Source organism: Mus pahari, chromosome 20 (assembly GCF_900095145.1).
Source record: "Mus pahari chromosome 20, PAHARI_EIJ_v1.1, whole genome shotgun sequence".
Lineage (NCBI taxonomy): Eukaryota > Metazoa > Chordata > Mammalia > Rodentia > Muridae > Mus > Mus pahari.
The window spans coordinates 46,213,769-46,229,649 of record NC_034609.1 but is presented as its reverse complement, the minus strand read 5'-3'; the positions used below and the strand labels follow the sequence as shown (position 1 = coordinate 46,229,649).

The following is a 15,881-nucleotide window of genomic DNA, read 5'->3' as shown; positions in this document are numbered from 1 at the left end:
TGCACTCTGAGTTCCGGATACCCCAGTCTCAGTCACTGCAGCGCTGGGATTCGGATTTTTAGCTAATTTGCAAACCAAATCACTACTAACGCAAACCATCATTAATCTTTTCCGCGTTCTGTAAACGTGTTTTCACAGTCAGGCACATGACGATGCGACTCTGCTGCCTAACTCTGAAGTTCGTTATTTTTTTTTTGGGGGTGGGGGTTCTTGAACCATCGCGGTGCAGATTCTTGAGCTGGGAAAGGGAGGCGGCTGAAGCGCGCGCGGATTCTAAGGAACCTCCGGGCAGAGTCTGGAGCTCACCACATCCCGGTTGCAACCGTGGCTCTCGGGACTCAGAGCGCAGCGCAGTCCAGGAACACCTCCAGGAAAGAGCCGGAACGCGGGTGGGGACCGGGGCCGCCTTTCTCCTTCGCGGGATCATCCCGGCTGCCTTTGCTCCCGCCAGAGCCTCCTGCCGGCTGGAGACGTTCTCGAAGCTCGCACAGGCTTACAGGACACACGACCTCGCGTCCGCAGCGCAAGGCCAGCCGGTACAAGCCAGCGCTAACCTTCTGGCTCCTTCGACAACAACCTTGTTTCCAGACCGCGGTCTCATCACTTCCGGCACCGAGTGCGGCCAATCGTCGTGTCCCGTGGCAGGGAGGGCGGCCAATCCAGAGGCTTCCTCCGCCTGTCTCGTAGGCACGGATGCCAATCATTCCGGGACGTCCCCCTAGCCCCGCCCCGTGCCCGTTACGGAAGCCGTCGGGCCGTCTGAGCCCTTTCACCCCGGCATCGCATTTCCTCTCCGACGTGACGTAAGCGGCCCCTGCCGCTCTGCGGGGCGGGCCAATGGCGGTGGCGGATACGGCGAGCCAATGGGCGGGAGGCTCTCATGCGGCCGGCGCCCGCCGCAGCCACCGCTGGGTCCTGGAGCCAGAGGCCGCCCGCGACAGAGCGCGATGGACCGAGGGCCCCAGCCGGGGAGGCGCCGCGGCGAAGTCCGCGGCCAGACGCCCCCGCAGTAGCGTCCGCGCGAGCGCCGCGGCCCCGCGTGAGCTTCTGTACGCCCAGGGCGGGCTTGCATCCCGCCGGCCCCGCACTCGCCGCAGCCTCCAGCCCGCGCGCCGACGCCGCCTTCCCGCCCGGGCCGCGCGGCCCGGGAAACGCGGCCGCGGGCTGCATGGGCAGCGCCCGCGCCCCGCCGCCGTTCCGCCGCGGAGCCGCGTCGCCCTCGGAGCCGGGTGAGAGGCGCCGGGGACCTGGGAGGTGGTGGTCGGGGAGAGCGTCGGGCGTTCCTGCGGCCTTGCGGCCTGCAGGCCTCCTCCGCTGCCCGACGCCGCGGGTGCCCCGGGGCGGGCCGTGCGCCGCGAGAGGCCGGTCGGTGGGCCGTGGGGGTCCTGCGAGCGGCCATGAGGGGCCGAGGGCGGGCTCCGAGGCCGGCCTCGGGGCGTCCCGGGGGTCGGGCGGCCGAGAGAGGCTAAGGAAGGGCTCCGGGGTGGGCTGTGGCGGCCGTGAGGATCGAGGGCGGGCCTCGAGCGAGGGGCGATGGTGCGTTAGTGGGTCCCGGGACGCTGTGAGGACGACGGCGGGCTCCCGGGAGTCCCTGGGGTCCTCAGTGGCGCGGGGCGCCGACCTCTGACCCCCGGGAGGGGCTCCGTCGCCGGGCTGGTGGTAGTTGTTATTCCCAGCGTCCCTATTATTATCGTGTTTTGAAATGGGAGCAGGCGGCCCTCGGGCTGCGAGCCGAGCCGGAGGGGGCGGGCGAGCCGGGGACCTGGAGCTGCGGGGTGCGGAGGCGCGCAGGCCCGAGTGGGGGCAGGAATGCGGGGCGGCGGGGGGCGTCTGGGGGAGGGGAAGGCGGGACTCGGGGGGGGGGAGTGGGAGGAAAGCGGTGTAGGCGACGGCTGCAGAAGCAGCCTTTGGCCTCAAGGAACAATGTGAGACGTTGCCTGAAATGTTAATTTCCGTTCCTCATTTCATCATCCCCTGGCAAGGCGGTAGCTGCGAGAGTGTGTGTGTGTGTGTGTGTGTGTGTGTGTGCGCGCGGCGCGTGTGTATGTATGTGTGTGTGTTCGCGCGCGCGCGCCCGTATGTGTGTGTGTGTGTGTGTGTGTGTGTATACATGTGTGCAGGGTTGGCCCTGCCACATGGATCTAGCCCCTTCACAGCGGATGTGCGGTTCAGTTCCTATGTATGTGGCTTGGCACTACATTTTTTTCCTCAAGGCCTTGTCTTTACCTGGTGCTCCTGTAGTTTTTCTGTTTTTGTTATGTTTCTGGAAAGCTCGTGTGGCCAAAGCGCTTACTGTGCTTTGGAACACTGGTGAAGGTTAAGCTGGTTCACAGTAAGGCTGTATGCCCTGAAATCTAGTTACATGTGTACAGTGCTCATGTTTCACAGTGGTTTCTGCAGTCGTGAGAAGTTTTACACCCACTTGAGAAAAAACTGGGCAGTTTTACAAATTTTCCGGTAGAAAAATTAGGTTTTTGTACCTATTTGGTGAGTTTTCTGTGGTCCTTTGAACACTTTGCTAACGTTCCATTCAACTACTGAGTCGAAGTGCACATTTGTACAATTTACTTAGACTGTTGGGTTGGGATAAGGAGACAACTCAGCAAAGACTGTAGGTGATGATGGGTTGTGGAGAAAGCGATGGAAACAGTTACTGTGTTTGGTGTGTGCAGTCCTAGTCAGTGGTATAATTTGGGTAGTTCCATGGTAGAGTCTCCGAGAATGGTACTTGTTGCCCCTGAGACCTTTATTTCTTTTTTGAGCACTAGCTGCTCTGAAGACTAGAGTTCTGTTTGTGTCTTTTGAGATGATTGCACAAATACTCCGATGTCACTTTGCAGCTATCCTTAAAACGGAAAAATGCCTTGCTTAACTTTGATTGTGACCCTTGGATTGGCTCTCCATATAGCTGGTGTTTCCTCCCCCACACTCCATTCAGCTGTTCTCCTTTCTGTAGTTTGACGCTTAAGAGCAGGATCTCCTGTGATAGGCTGGCCATCCTGAATGGAATGGGATGGGAGGGAACAAAGGCCAAGTTGCTATGACATTTTTCTCTTCTTTGTGCTTGCCTAGAGCATTCCTTGAAAAGCAACCCAAAAGATACTGCTAAATTTGACCTTAACTTGATTCTTTTAGGAGTGTTCTTTTTCTTGTTTTCCCTTTGTCCTCCTGTGGTAAACAATATTCAACAAAATTTGCCAGAAGTTCCCTTAAAGTGTTACCTAGTTTAGAATTCCTCTCTGACCAGTCTAACTTTCTACCAGCCTTTGAACTTTCATTTTTCTGTGAGCTGCTTTTCTGTAGATTAGCCATGTTAATCATGCTGCTCTGTCAGTCTTTCATCTCACTAAACCAGATCGGCTGCTGATGACTAGAGACTGTATATTAGCTATAATACAGTGTTGGGTCAGTGACTAGAAGAACTTTCTACAAGTAGAGTTGAACTGTGCCGTATGTATGTAAGAATATTTTTTTCTAGATGCTGTGTGTGTGTGTGTGTGTGTGTGTGCGTGCATGTGCGCGCGTGCGTGCCTTGGATAACTAAGTTCATCAAATATAAGAGGAGGGTTGGTTTGCATATTGGCAGCGAGCCCACCATCAATTAAATAACATAATTAGAAAGCATCAGTAAATGCTGGTTCAGAGAATAATCTGCATTTGTTGCCAAAATAAGTGTTTTGATCTGTCCATTACCCCATGTAAGTCCCTTCATCTCTCACATGGCAAGTGTAATGGATGAGCTTCTCCTAATAGCGAGATACTTGCTAGTTAATAGGTGAAAATGATGATGCGTGGTGTCCACCCGCATGCTGGGCCGCTTATTACTGCTGCTTAGGCGGTGCTGGAAGACAGAGCATGGCACTTGTGATAACTTTAAACAAAAATTGAATGAACTCACATCACTAGGAGTTATTGTCTTGAAATGTTTTCAGTTTGTGTTCTCATTTGAATTTCAAATGGAATTTCTGTCCAATTCAGCTTTCTCAGTTTTGTCTTAAAGCTATATGAAAGAGAGTGTCAGTCCTCAGCTCCGGAGCGCAGGCAGTCGGATAATTGGCATGGAAAATCTTTAGGCTTAGAAAATGATCCACTTTAATGACTACTTCATTAATTCCTATAGATATTTTTATTAAGTGGCTTGTTTGGTGGATATTTGTGGTGCCTCTTACGCTAGACTGAAATTCAGCTTTGTATTTAAATGTCAGTTTTTGCTATTCTGTATTTTTAAAATTATTAATTATCCTGTTCATTTTTTCTTGTAGTTTATTTTTAAACACACCCAAACCATCTTTTTTTGACAGTCTCAAGTGGCCCATGCTGGCCTTGAACCTCTATGCAGCAGAAGATAACCTTGAAATTCTAGTCTTCGTCACCACCAATGCTAGGATGTTACAGGCATGTGCTACCACCCAGGTTTCCTGAACACCAGCTCCCTCAAACAGCAATAAAAATAGGATAGAACTATAAATATTGTTTTTATGATAAGCATCAAATTTACTCTTGTGAGCTGGTGAATTCTTACAATACCAGTGCTTGCAGGCTTGGGTCAGGAGAAGGAGTCAAGGTCATTGTTGTCTACGTAGCAGTTACAGGCTGTTGTGAGCTCAAGATTCTGCCGCAGAAAACCAAAGCTAGGGCTTGTGAAATGTCTCATCCTGGAGTCATTTGCTCTGGGGTTGCCAAGCCTCACGACCTGACTTTGATCCCTAAGTCCTACACAATAATAAGAACTGATTCCCTCAAGTTGTCCTTTGACTTTTGCATGCTTTCAGTGGCACAGGGCCACAAGATAGATATGTAAATGTTCAAGGAAAAAAAAGCTCACAACCAACAAACCCAAACCTTTAACACCTCACAAACAGACAGACAAACCCACCAACAACAAAAAACAGACAACCTAACTGATTTTGTGACAAACTTCTGTTGAGATTCTTTTTTTTTTTTTTTTTTTAGATTGATTTATTTTATGTATATGAGTACACTGTTACTGTCTTCAGACACAGCAGAAGAGGGCGTCAGATCTCATTGCAGATGGTTGTGAGCAACCATGTGGCTGCCGGGATTTGAACTCAGGTCCTCTAGAAGAGCAGTCAGTGCTCTTAACCTCTGAGCCGTCACCCCAGCCCCCTCTGTTGAGATTCTTGTCAATAGGGACCGTGCCTTCTGATTTCTAGATTGGCTATCGGACTGTACACTTGGGGCGTCGCCCCTCTGCTGACAGGGAGGCATACTCTAGTTTCACACTGCGCCGCCTCCTGCATGGTTTAGTTCAGCTCCTCTTAGTGAGGTTTCTTTCCTCCTCCTTTCCCTGCTCTTTTTCTTTTCTTTTTTAAAATAAAGATGACTTATTTATTTATTTTATGTGCACTGGTGTTCTGCCTGCATGCATTACTGTGTGGGGGTGTCAGATCCTTGGAACCAGAGCCAGATAGTTGTGAGCTGCCTCTGGGTGCTGAGAATTGAACCCTGATCCTCTAGAAGAGCAGCCTGTGTTCTTTACTGCTGAGCCATCTTTCCAACCCTCTTTTCTCTTTTCCCTCTCTTCCCCTCTCTTCCTCTCCTCTCCCCTCCTCTCCTCTGACAAGATCTTAAGTATATCACACTGTTCTTTAAAGTGTAGCAGAGAATGACCTTGAGTTTTTGATCTTCCCACTTTTAGGGTAACTGTTAAACACTGCCACACCCTGTTTATTCCAGGGCTGTTTGCAAGCTATGGAAGCAGCTTCCTGATTGAGATCCCTAGCCCCGCCCACGCTAGCACTCCTTCTAAAGACAGGGTTCCCCTCTCCTCCCACAGGGTTTCTCTGTGTAGCCACGAGTGTCCTGGAACTTGTCCGTACTGGACTCAAACTGGGATTAAAGACGTGTGCTGCCACCACTGCTCAGCTGGTCAGGCTCTTTATTATATACAGCCCAGGCTGGGCTTGAACTGACTACATACCTGGGGACTAGCATTTTATTTTGAAAATTAAATTTATTTATTTGTGTAGTAGCCAAGGATCCTTGAATCCCGTGGATCCTCCTGTCTTATTTACACAAGTGGGGAGATACTAGGTCTAGTCGTTACTGAAACTTCTTAATCAGCCCTCCTAAGGAAAGTATCCCCCCCCCCTTTGTGATGGCCACATAGAACTTAGCACAAATAAACTTTATCAGTCATGTGATGTTTAGTTTGATGTGTTGCCCCTGTCTTTTCCCTAATGAAGCTAGGGAATGGGTGACCTTACTGGTGACATTGACCCAGCCCTGAGTATTACAGGACAGTAACAGAATTGGTTCAGGAAGTCATTGTGGAATTGTTAAAGGCAGTAGTTTTCAACCCATGACCCCTTTGGGGGTTGATTTCACAGGAGTTGCCTGAGATCATCAGAAAACAAAGATTTTTACACTGTAATTCATAACAGCAAAATTACAGTTATGAAATATCAATGAAAATAATTTTATGGTTGCGGGTCACCACATCATGAGGAGCTGTATTACAGGTCAGGATTAAGAAGGTTGAGAACCGGGCTGGTGAGATGGCCCAGCGGTTAAGAGCACCGACTGCTCTTCCGAAGGTCCTGAGTTCAAATCCCAGCAACCACATGGTGGCTCACAACCATCCCTAAGAAAAATCTGACTCCCTCTTCTGGAGTGTCTGAAGACAGCTACAGTGTAAACACATATAATAAATAAATAAATAAAATCTTTTTTTTTTTTTTTTTTTTGAGAACCACTGGTTTAAATTATATGCATGGAAACATATGAATGATTTTGATCTGGGAAATTGACTGACTAGAAATTCTACTATATGCTCTTAGGATGCTTCCCCATTTGTTTTTGTGCACATTTGGCTTTGTAGTATGTGAAGCTGAGGATGAGGGTGTGGCTCAGATATGGAAGGGGGAGGCTACTTTATTTTATTTTTGGAGAGAAATATACCAAAGTGGAGTTTCATGTTTTTGTTTTTCCTTATAGCCTTTGGTTTTCTTTTTTTTTTGAAAGTAGGTCTCATATGGCTCAGGGTGGCCTCTGGCTCCTGATCCGTTAGTTCTGGAATGTTGGGATTACAGGTATATTCTGCCATGTACAGCCTTTTAAGTCAGTTTGTGTGTGTATGTGTAGTGTAGCTAGCTCTCTCTCACCCCATATATGTATATATAAAATTAACTATCTTTTTATTATCTGTATGTGCATTTTTGTCTGCATGTATGTAAGTGCACTTTCTGACATTCCTGGGGCCATGGAAGTGAGAAGGTGTGTCATGTCATATATTTGGACAGTTAGAAGTCACCACATGGATGCTGGGAACTGAACTTGGGTCTTCTGTAAGAGCAGCAAGGGCTCTTAACTGCAAAGCCATCATTTCAGCCCTGGGCATACAGTCTTATATTTTCTAAATTTTAATTTTTGCCTGGGATGTAGCTCTGAGGTCTCTCACCTGTCTGCCATGCTCTGGCATTGAATCCTGACACCTCCATGAACTGTGGTGGGAGAATGTTTAATATTTTATGTTTTATGTTTCTTCCGTCCGTCCGTCTGTCCCATCCGAGACAGGATTTCTCTATGTAGCCCTCCCTGGCTGTCCTGGAATTTGGTCTGGAGACCAAGCTGGCTTGGAACTCAAAAGATTCACCTACCTCTGCATCCCAAGTGCTGGGATTAAAAGGTGTGTGCCACCATCACCCAGTGGCAAAGTTTTTTGTTTTTTTAATTTTTATTATTTAAGATCTTGTTCTGTATAATTAGGCTGATCTCAAACTTGTGATTATCTTGCTGCAGCTTTCTGAATGCTTGCATTACAGATGTGTACTAAGCAGGGTAGAGGTTTGAGAAGAATTATGTTTGGGAGGTCTTGGCTTTGGTGAGTAGGCTGGGGGTTGTTGGGTATAATCATTTGGGTGATGTATGAGGGGGACAGTTGGCTGTGGTTTGAACCATTTAGAGTTCTAGCCTCTATACTCCACAGTTCCTCCCCAAAAGGTGATGCTAGTTAGGAAAGGGTGAAATTGAAGTTTAATTTGTAAATGTTTAATAACTGTGATAGCAGATTTCATCTAAAATACACCAAACACCCGCGTTTTCCCCTCCTGAAACAGGAAGAGAAATACTGAGGAAGTTTATTGCTTATTCTTAGCAAGTTATTAACATTGGGGACTGGAGGGTGGCCCAATAGTTCAGAGACTTGGCTCTTCTCACAGAGGACTCACATGTGGCTTACAGGTATCCTTAACTCCAGTGTCAGGACAGTGCCTCCAAGGGCACCAGACATACAAGTGGTATACATACACAAAAATTAAAAATTGATTTAAAAAAGTTATGCTGGGTGCACACCTTTAATTACAGTGCTTGGGAGGCAGAGCCAGGGGGAATTTCTGAGTTAGAAGCCAGCCTAGTCAACATAGTGAGTTCCAGGACAGCCACAGATACCCAGAGAAACACTGCCTCAAAAAAAAAAAAAAAAAAAAAAAAAAAAAAAAAAAAGGTCAGAGAGAGAAAGGAAAAAAAGAAAAGAAACGAAAAGGAAAAAGTTGTTGTAGTTTTCCGTTGCCTTTCTGAGTCCTTGTACTGCTGTGCAAGTGCTCTACCACTGAGTCGCACCCCCAGTCCTCTTCACCGTGTTTCTAAATGTGGTTTGTACATCCTGTAGAACAGGAAATAAGACCTAAAAAAACCGCCAAAGCAACAGTTTTGAAAGAATTAACTTAAAAAATTATTACTGGAAGGGAAAACACTTGCTGCTCTCGCGGAGGACCCATGTTTGATTCCAGCCTTACACAGGAGCTCAGCTGTAACGCCAGGTCAGGACTTCACAGATGTGTGTCTAGGTACCAGACACCCACTTGGTACACAGAGATTTACATGCAGGTAGAAAACATAGCATGCAAATATAGATATGTAATGAGATTTATTTTTGTGTTTTCTCTGCATGTACATTTGCACACCAGATGAGGGTTTCAGACACTATGACACTACAGTTACAGACAGTTGTGAGCCACCATGTGGGTACTGGCAAGTGAACTCAGGATGTCTGCAAGAGTAGCTGTTGCTATTAATGCATAGGAAGTCCACTAAGATGGATGGCTAAAGGATATGCAGAGCAGGGGGAAAAAACCTTTCTGGTTGGTTGCATAGAAGAAACTTGGACTTTTAGGAGGCTGAAAAATATATTGATAACTTGTATTGTTACTACTCCATAACCTCAAGATTGATTCAGATTTTAAGTTTTTAGATTTTGTAAAGCATTGTATATTTTCTTTCCCTTACTCCCCTTTTTGGTGTTTGGTGTGGGAAGTGGTTTAAGACAGGGTCTGACTGACTTGGAACTTGTTTTGTAGACCAGGCTGGCCTTGAACTCACAGATCTGCTTGCCTCTGTCTTATGCCCTTCAGAGCTTAATGTGCCAGTGATAAGCTTTTTGTTTGCTTGTGGTTCTGGGCCCCCGATTGTTAATTGTGTGTGTGCTGTGAGTAGTGAGCTGTCTTCATGTGTGCTGAGATTGAGCTCAGGCCTCAGGAAGAAAAGTGTGTGTTCCTAAAGGTGTGCAGTCCTCTCTAGCCCCTGGTTTCAAAAGTTTTGGGACATTAAAACAAAACAAAAACAAAGATTGGGTAAGTTTTGTGCCAGAGCTTGGGTTTTGCAGTTCTGTCTCCTGAATATGGGGTTATAGGCCTGCACCACTCAGCTTCTCCCCTCCCCTCCCCTCCCCTCCCCTCCCCTCCCCTCCCGTGTTGTATGTATATCACAGCACATGTGTGAACTTCAGAGGAACTTGTGGGTCCTGGGGATTGATACTTAAGGCATGATGGCAAGCACCTTTATCCATGTGAGTCATCTCATTAGCCATTCATGTGAAACTTAGGTAATTGGTCTGTACCTTCCCTTACAGCTTAATTAGTTTAGACAGAAGTAACATTAATGAGCTTACATGCAGAGAGCCTTTATACAAAACGAAGCGGTTACTCCTGCTTCTGGTAAACTTGCATTACCCTTCCCCTTCTCAGCAATGGGGTTTGACTCAGGGCCTTTGTGGTCACTAGGCAAGGGTTCTGTTTACTTCTTAGCTACATCTTCAGCTGTGGTACCTACTTCCTCTCTTTGTTTTTTTGAGACCCGACTGTCCTGAAACTGTGTAGACCAGGTTGGCCTCAAACTCATATTGCATGTCTTGCTTTTCAGACTGCTGGGACTAAAGGCGTGTGCCATTACACTTAGCTTTAAACAGGTTTTTTTTGTTTTTTTGAGGGTGGGTGGGATGGTATTGTGTGTTGAACTCAGAGCATGCTGGGTAAGCAGTTTACTCCTGGTGCACACTGCCCCGTCCTCTGTTTTTGCCCCTCTTCTGTTTGTTTGTATTTGGAAGCATTGTCTCTATGTCAGACTGGCTTCAGACTGCAATTGAAGATGGCCCTGAACTCTTTGTAGGCCCCACTTCTGTAGTTCTAGTTTTATAGGCATTCACCACCATGCCTGGTTTATGCAGGTCTGGGAGTTGAACTCAGGGCCCAGGCATGCTAGGAAAGCATCTGACCAGCTGATGAGTTAAGCTGCATCCCAGCCTCACTTACACACCTTTTTTTGTTTGCTTGTTTGTTTGTTTGTTTGTTTTTTGGTTTTCGAGACAGGGTTTCTCTGTGTAGTCCTAGCTGTCCTGGAGCTCACTCTGTAGCCCAGGCAGCATTGAAACCCTGGGCAGTACCAAGCCCTGTCTTCACTTTATGCCTTCTCATCTCCCTCTCCACCAAAGGACTTCATGGCTCTTTGGTACGGCTACATTGCTTAGGGGTTTGCGCCTTGCTAAGTAAGAGTGGTTTTTTTTTTTTTTTTTTTTTTTTTTTTTGTTTTTTCGAGACAGGGTTTCTCTGTTGAGCCTTGGCTGTCCTGGAACTCACTCTGTAGACCAGGCTGGCCTCGAACTCAGAAANTCGAGACAGGGTTTCTCTGTGTAGCCCTGGCTGTCCTGGAACTCACTCTGTAGACCAGGCTGGCCTCGAACTCAGAAATCCGCCTGCCTCTGCCTCCCAGGTGCTGGGATTAAAGGCGTGCGCCACCACGCCGGGCTGTGAGAGTGCTTTTTAGAGACACTTATCGCTATGTCGCTGTCGCTGGTCTGGAACTCGGTATGTAGACCAGGCTGTCCTGAAGCTCATGTGTCCCCCTTCTCTGCGCTGTTGCACTTGCGACCAAGAAAGGGCTTTGAAACGAGCTGGGGTTCTCTGAGCTGGAGACACCTCAGTGACTGCTGGGCCCAGGGTGTCTCAGCTCCTAGGCGGGCAGGAGGAGAGACAGCAGCATGCATTGTATGTTATCTTTACTGTCTTACTTGTACACACACACACCAATATTATTATATATATTTGAGACAGAGTCTCCACTTTGTAGACCAGGCTTGCCTGCTTCTTTGTGGAGTGCTGGGATTAAAGGCGTGAGCCATTATGCCGGGCCAGCAGTATATTATTTTAAAAATATAACATTATTTTCCCTTATGAGTCTGGAGGCTTTTCTTGCATGTATGGATGTGCGTCCCTGGTGTCAAAGGGATCCCTTGATACTGGAGTTAGGGATGGTGGTGGACCTCTTGTGGGTGCTGAAAACTGAACTCGGGGTCCTCTGCAAGAGTAGCAAATATTAACTGCTGAGCCACTTTAAATATTTAAAAATGTACAGGTTTTGTTTTGTTTTGTTTTTTCTGTAATAGTCCAAGTAAGCTTTCCGAGTGTAAGAGGGCACTACACTAAATATGGCAGTTTGACGTGACTGCAGAGGTGCCAGATGCCCTGAAGGGCTTCGGACCACTCACTGAGGTCGTTACTTATTTTTCTGGAAAGCTTTTTCAGAACTGTTTCTCTTTTCCATCAATGTCACGGCTTACTCTGCTGTTTATTTCCCTGCTGCCACAGCTGCTAATCTAGCACTGCTGTCTTATTCACGGGACTGGGATGGATTTAGGGGACCTGAGTCCTGAATCTCTTTAGGGGACCAGGGGATTGTTGCTGTTGGTACACAGAGCTCTGAGGCAGTGGGAAGGCCCTGGAGGCAGACTGTCCTGCTTGGTTTGGGTTTTTTTTTTTTTTTTCTTGTGTGTGTGTGTGTGTGTGTGCCTTACCCAAACAAGGCTGGCTCATTTTCTTGTTCAAGAATGCTTTTGAGGGATATGTTTTCAGTGAGTGAAATTAAAAGAACAAAAAACTTAAAAACAAGTGGGCCTATCAAAGCTGTTTGGTTTTGAAGTGTTTGCAGCTGGGGCTGAAGTCAGTTCTCCATGGGCTGTTAAGATAAAAGGAGACAACTTGCCTCCATCCTCAGACTTGGAGTGTTGTCTAGGACCTAAAAATTATGGGAGATTAAATAATAGATTCAGGGAACTGTATATTGTGGTACTGAGCTTTACTGTTGAAAATGGAACCTGTTACTTATAGGGGGAAACTAGAAGGTAGGTTGTGGGTGTGAAATGGGAGTGGTGAGATTTGTAGCCCATGTAATAATTTATTGGTGATATGTTTCCTTTGTCTAGAGTCTGGTGTGTGGGTGTTACTTCCCCTCACATTTATGCTAAAAGTGACTAATCCAAACTGGGTATAATGTTTTATGCTGGCAGTCCCAGGGATGCCAGCAGTTTGGGGCTAGCTTTATAGTAAGACAACTCCTTAAATGCTCTACCCACCCACCCATCCCCAAAACCCAATAAATAAAAACCATGTGCGGAGGTGTTGTAGTGAGTTGTTGGAGAGCTAGACCTGGAACCCATTCTTTATCAACAGGATACCCTGTAGACTTCCTGTGTGGTTATTTGTCATTGGTGACCTGTGGCATGTACTCCTGTGGATGCAGCCGTCACTTAATAGGATGTGAAGGTGATAGACAATCACACAGCATGAACTAGACGGATCAGTGGGTAGGGGGTTTTACCCTCAACCTTGATTACCTGAGTTCAGTCCTTGACTCCACAGGATGGAAGGAGAGAACTGGCTGCCTCAATTTGTCCTCTGATAGCAAGATGTGTACCTTGTCACTGATGCCCCCTCCCCCTTCCAATGATTAACAAAAAAGAAATACAGAAAATCATTGATGAGAATCAGATTCCACATTCACAATTTGACTCAAGCATGTGACTCAGAGTAGTAGTCTCTCACTGTGAATAGTTGATGCTCGTGTTAATTCCATCTTCCTCTTCCTTTCTATTACTTTTAGTTTTTTTTTTTTTTTTTGCTTTAGTATTGAGCCACGTATCTCCAGCCTTTTATTTTGAATTAGAGTCTTAACCTACTAAAATGCCCAGAGAGACTGTGAACTTGTGAACCATAGGCATGCACTAACATGACTATCCTGATACTAATTCCGATTTTTGAGTATATTTTATTGTTGCTTGTTTGTTTATTGGTTTTTCAAGACAGGGTTTCTCTGTGTAGCCTTGGCTGCCCTGGAACTCAGAAATCAGACTGCCTCTGCCTCCTAAGTACTGGGATTTAAAATTGATCAATAAAATCTGTATAGAAAGCATTCAAAGCTGGTTAATCTAGGGAAATAACTTTTTAGGCCTTTAAAAATAATAATATAAGTTGTTCTTGCGCTTTGAGATGTTTTTCTATCTGACTTCATTGATCTGTGCAGTAGGTAAAGCTCCCTGTAGTTAATGTTCTAGTAATGTTACCCTTTTCTGAGCCAGTTACCTGCCAACTTGAGGACTGGTTTTCAGGGGACTTGCCAGTGATGAGACTGTTGCCCTGGGAACAAGGGGGACCCAGAGGAACCCACTGTACATACAGCTGTCAAAGGTTGCGTGGCTGTTTAGTGCTTATGCAGCCGGTCCAGAGACCTTTTGTTTGGTTTCAGTCTGAAAACCCTTTGGAGTATTCAGGGTTTCATTCTGCCGAGTACCAGGTTTGGTAGCACACACCTCTCACTCCAGTGCTTGGAAGACTCTAGACTACCTTGGGCTACAGAGTGAGGCTTTTTTTTAGATGTATTTATTTTATTTTTTTGGGAGTAAGTGTTTTGCCTGCGTTTATGTATGTGCACCACATGTGTACCTGGTGCCTAGAAGTCAGAAGAGGATGTTGGACCTCTGGACACCTGGTTGTGAGCCGCCATGTGTGTCCATCTGAGCCCAGGTCCTCTGCAAAAGCAACAAATACTCTTTAATCCCTGAGCCACCTTTCTGGCTCCTTTAGCTTATTTAATTTGTTTTGTGTTGTTTTGTGAGACAGGGTTTCTCTGTGTAGCTTTGTCAATCCTGAAACTGGAACCAGGCTGGTCTCAGCCTCCTCCTTAGTGCTGGAATTAAAGGTGTGTGCTGCATCGAGTCTGACAGGTAGTTAATTTTTGAGACAAGGTCTTACTGTATTCCAGACTGGCCTCGGTCTCCGTGTGCAGCCAGTCAGTGGCAGCCTTAAGTTTCTGATTTTCCCGAGTGCTTGAGCTGCAGGCGTCTGTCACCATGCCTGGTTTATGCCGCTGGAGACGGAATGAACCTAGGGCTTCATGCTTGCTAGGTAAGAACTATCACCAGAGCTACACCCCCAGTCCTTGCTTTTGTTTGTTTTCTCAACAGTTTCACCTCAAAGTTCAGGCTGGCCTTGAACTCTCACACATCCCAGGCTGTCCTTAGACTTGCCCCAGTTCTTACCGTTTCCCCAAATGCTGCATTACAGCTACCATTCACCACAGGGCTGAGACCCTTTCTTATTAAAAAACAAAACCAAAAACCAAACAGCGTCTTCTATTGTTGTTATATACTTCTTTGATGTTAGAGTTACAGTAATAAGCACAAAGAATTGTTTATGAGAGGTCTAATGTGGTTGCCACAGGGAGAACTTAGAGTTGTTTTAAGTGATGTCACCAGGATGGGGAAGTTAGGAGGACAGTGTGGGGTGAAGAGCTCTTTCACACTGGTTGTGGCCATCAGCGGTCACCTTTGTATCATATTTTTGTAAGACATTGAGGTTGTTTTGGGGGGACATTCCTTTGGTGTGGCTTTCTCTCTGAGATTTTGGGGTTACTCAGGTGGGCTGGGGAAGAGTATCCAAGCGTGGTACAGAAATGTGCTGTCATTAGGAAAGTAGGGTCTCCTTTCTTTGGAATAGGATGTCCTACAGTATGGGTTTAGTTACCTTCTAGTTTTCATCTACACTTCTCTTTATTGTTGCTAGAGCTATAGCTTATATGTGCATTCCCATTTCTCAGACCTTGTTTGAATCTGGGTCTCAAAGACCACAGGGTGGTGATGGCCCTGTAATCCTAAATTTAAGGGAGACAGGCAGGAAGATTGAGAGTTGGAGACCATCCCAGTATGCATAGCACATTCCAGGCCATTCTCTGTACAAGTCTCACACAGACCCCAAGCCCAAACCACAGTGTTCCTCTGGTCCCCTCTCTCTGTCCTTGAAGAACTCGCCTGTGTGGCTGCCTCTCATGTTCTCTAGCTGTTGTGTCCTGTTGAGGGGCTTGGTGGGCCCCTCCTCCCTTTTTGAGACAGGTTTTCCTTAGTCTAATTTGGAATTTGATAACTTGATATGTAGTAGAGGTTGGCTTAGAACCTTAAGTGCTGGGATTTCAAGGAGGTGCTTGTATGTTGTATGTCTGCCTGCCTGGTCTGCCTCCCTCCTTCCTTCTCCTGATTCCTCTTCTCCCACTTCTGCACTCTCTCTGGACTAACTTTGCTAAAAAGGGGGAGATTGTTTAGGAGCTCACCTTGTAAACAGGAAGTACAAAATCAGTTTATTAATAATTTTTAATAAAAATAATTTATAAGATTTTTTTTTGTTTTAAAAACTTTAATTTCAAAGCCTTATTAAACAGAAGATGTCAATATTAGGTTTAACTTTAATGTTTGTGAGTACTATTTAATGTCTGTGAGTACTGTTTAGTGTCTGTGAGTACTGTGTAGTGTCTGTGAGTACTGT

The 15,881-nt window shown here is 46.5% G+C and overlaps 1 protein-coding gene across 2 annotated transcripts in view; it reads left to right on the top strand.

Moving 5' to 3' along the window:
- The first annotated feature begins 898 nt into the window (after nucleotides 1–898).
- The window catches only part of Ankrd11 (ankyrin repeat domain 11), a 160,180-nt gene continuing 145,197 nt past the window's right edge, over nucleotides 899–15,881 (top strand). For both annotated transcript variants that reach the window (XM_021220743.2, XM_021220744.2), the window contains exon 1: nucleotides 899–1,229. The gene's annotated coding sequence lies outside the window, so the exon portion shown is untranslated. The remainder of the gene's footprint in view (nucleotides 1,230–15,881) is intronic.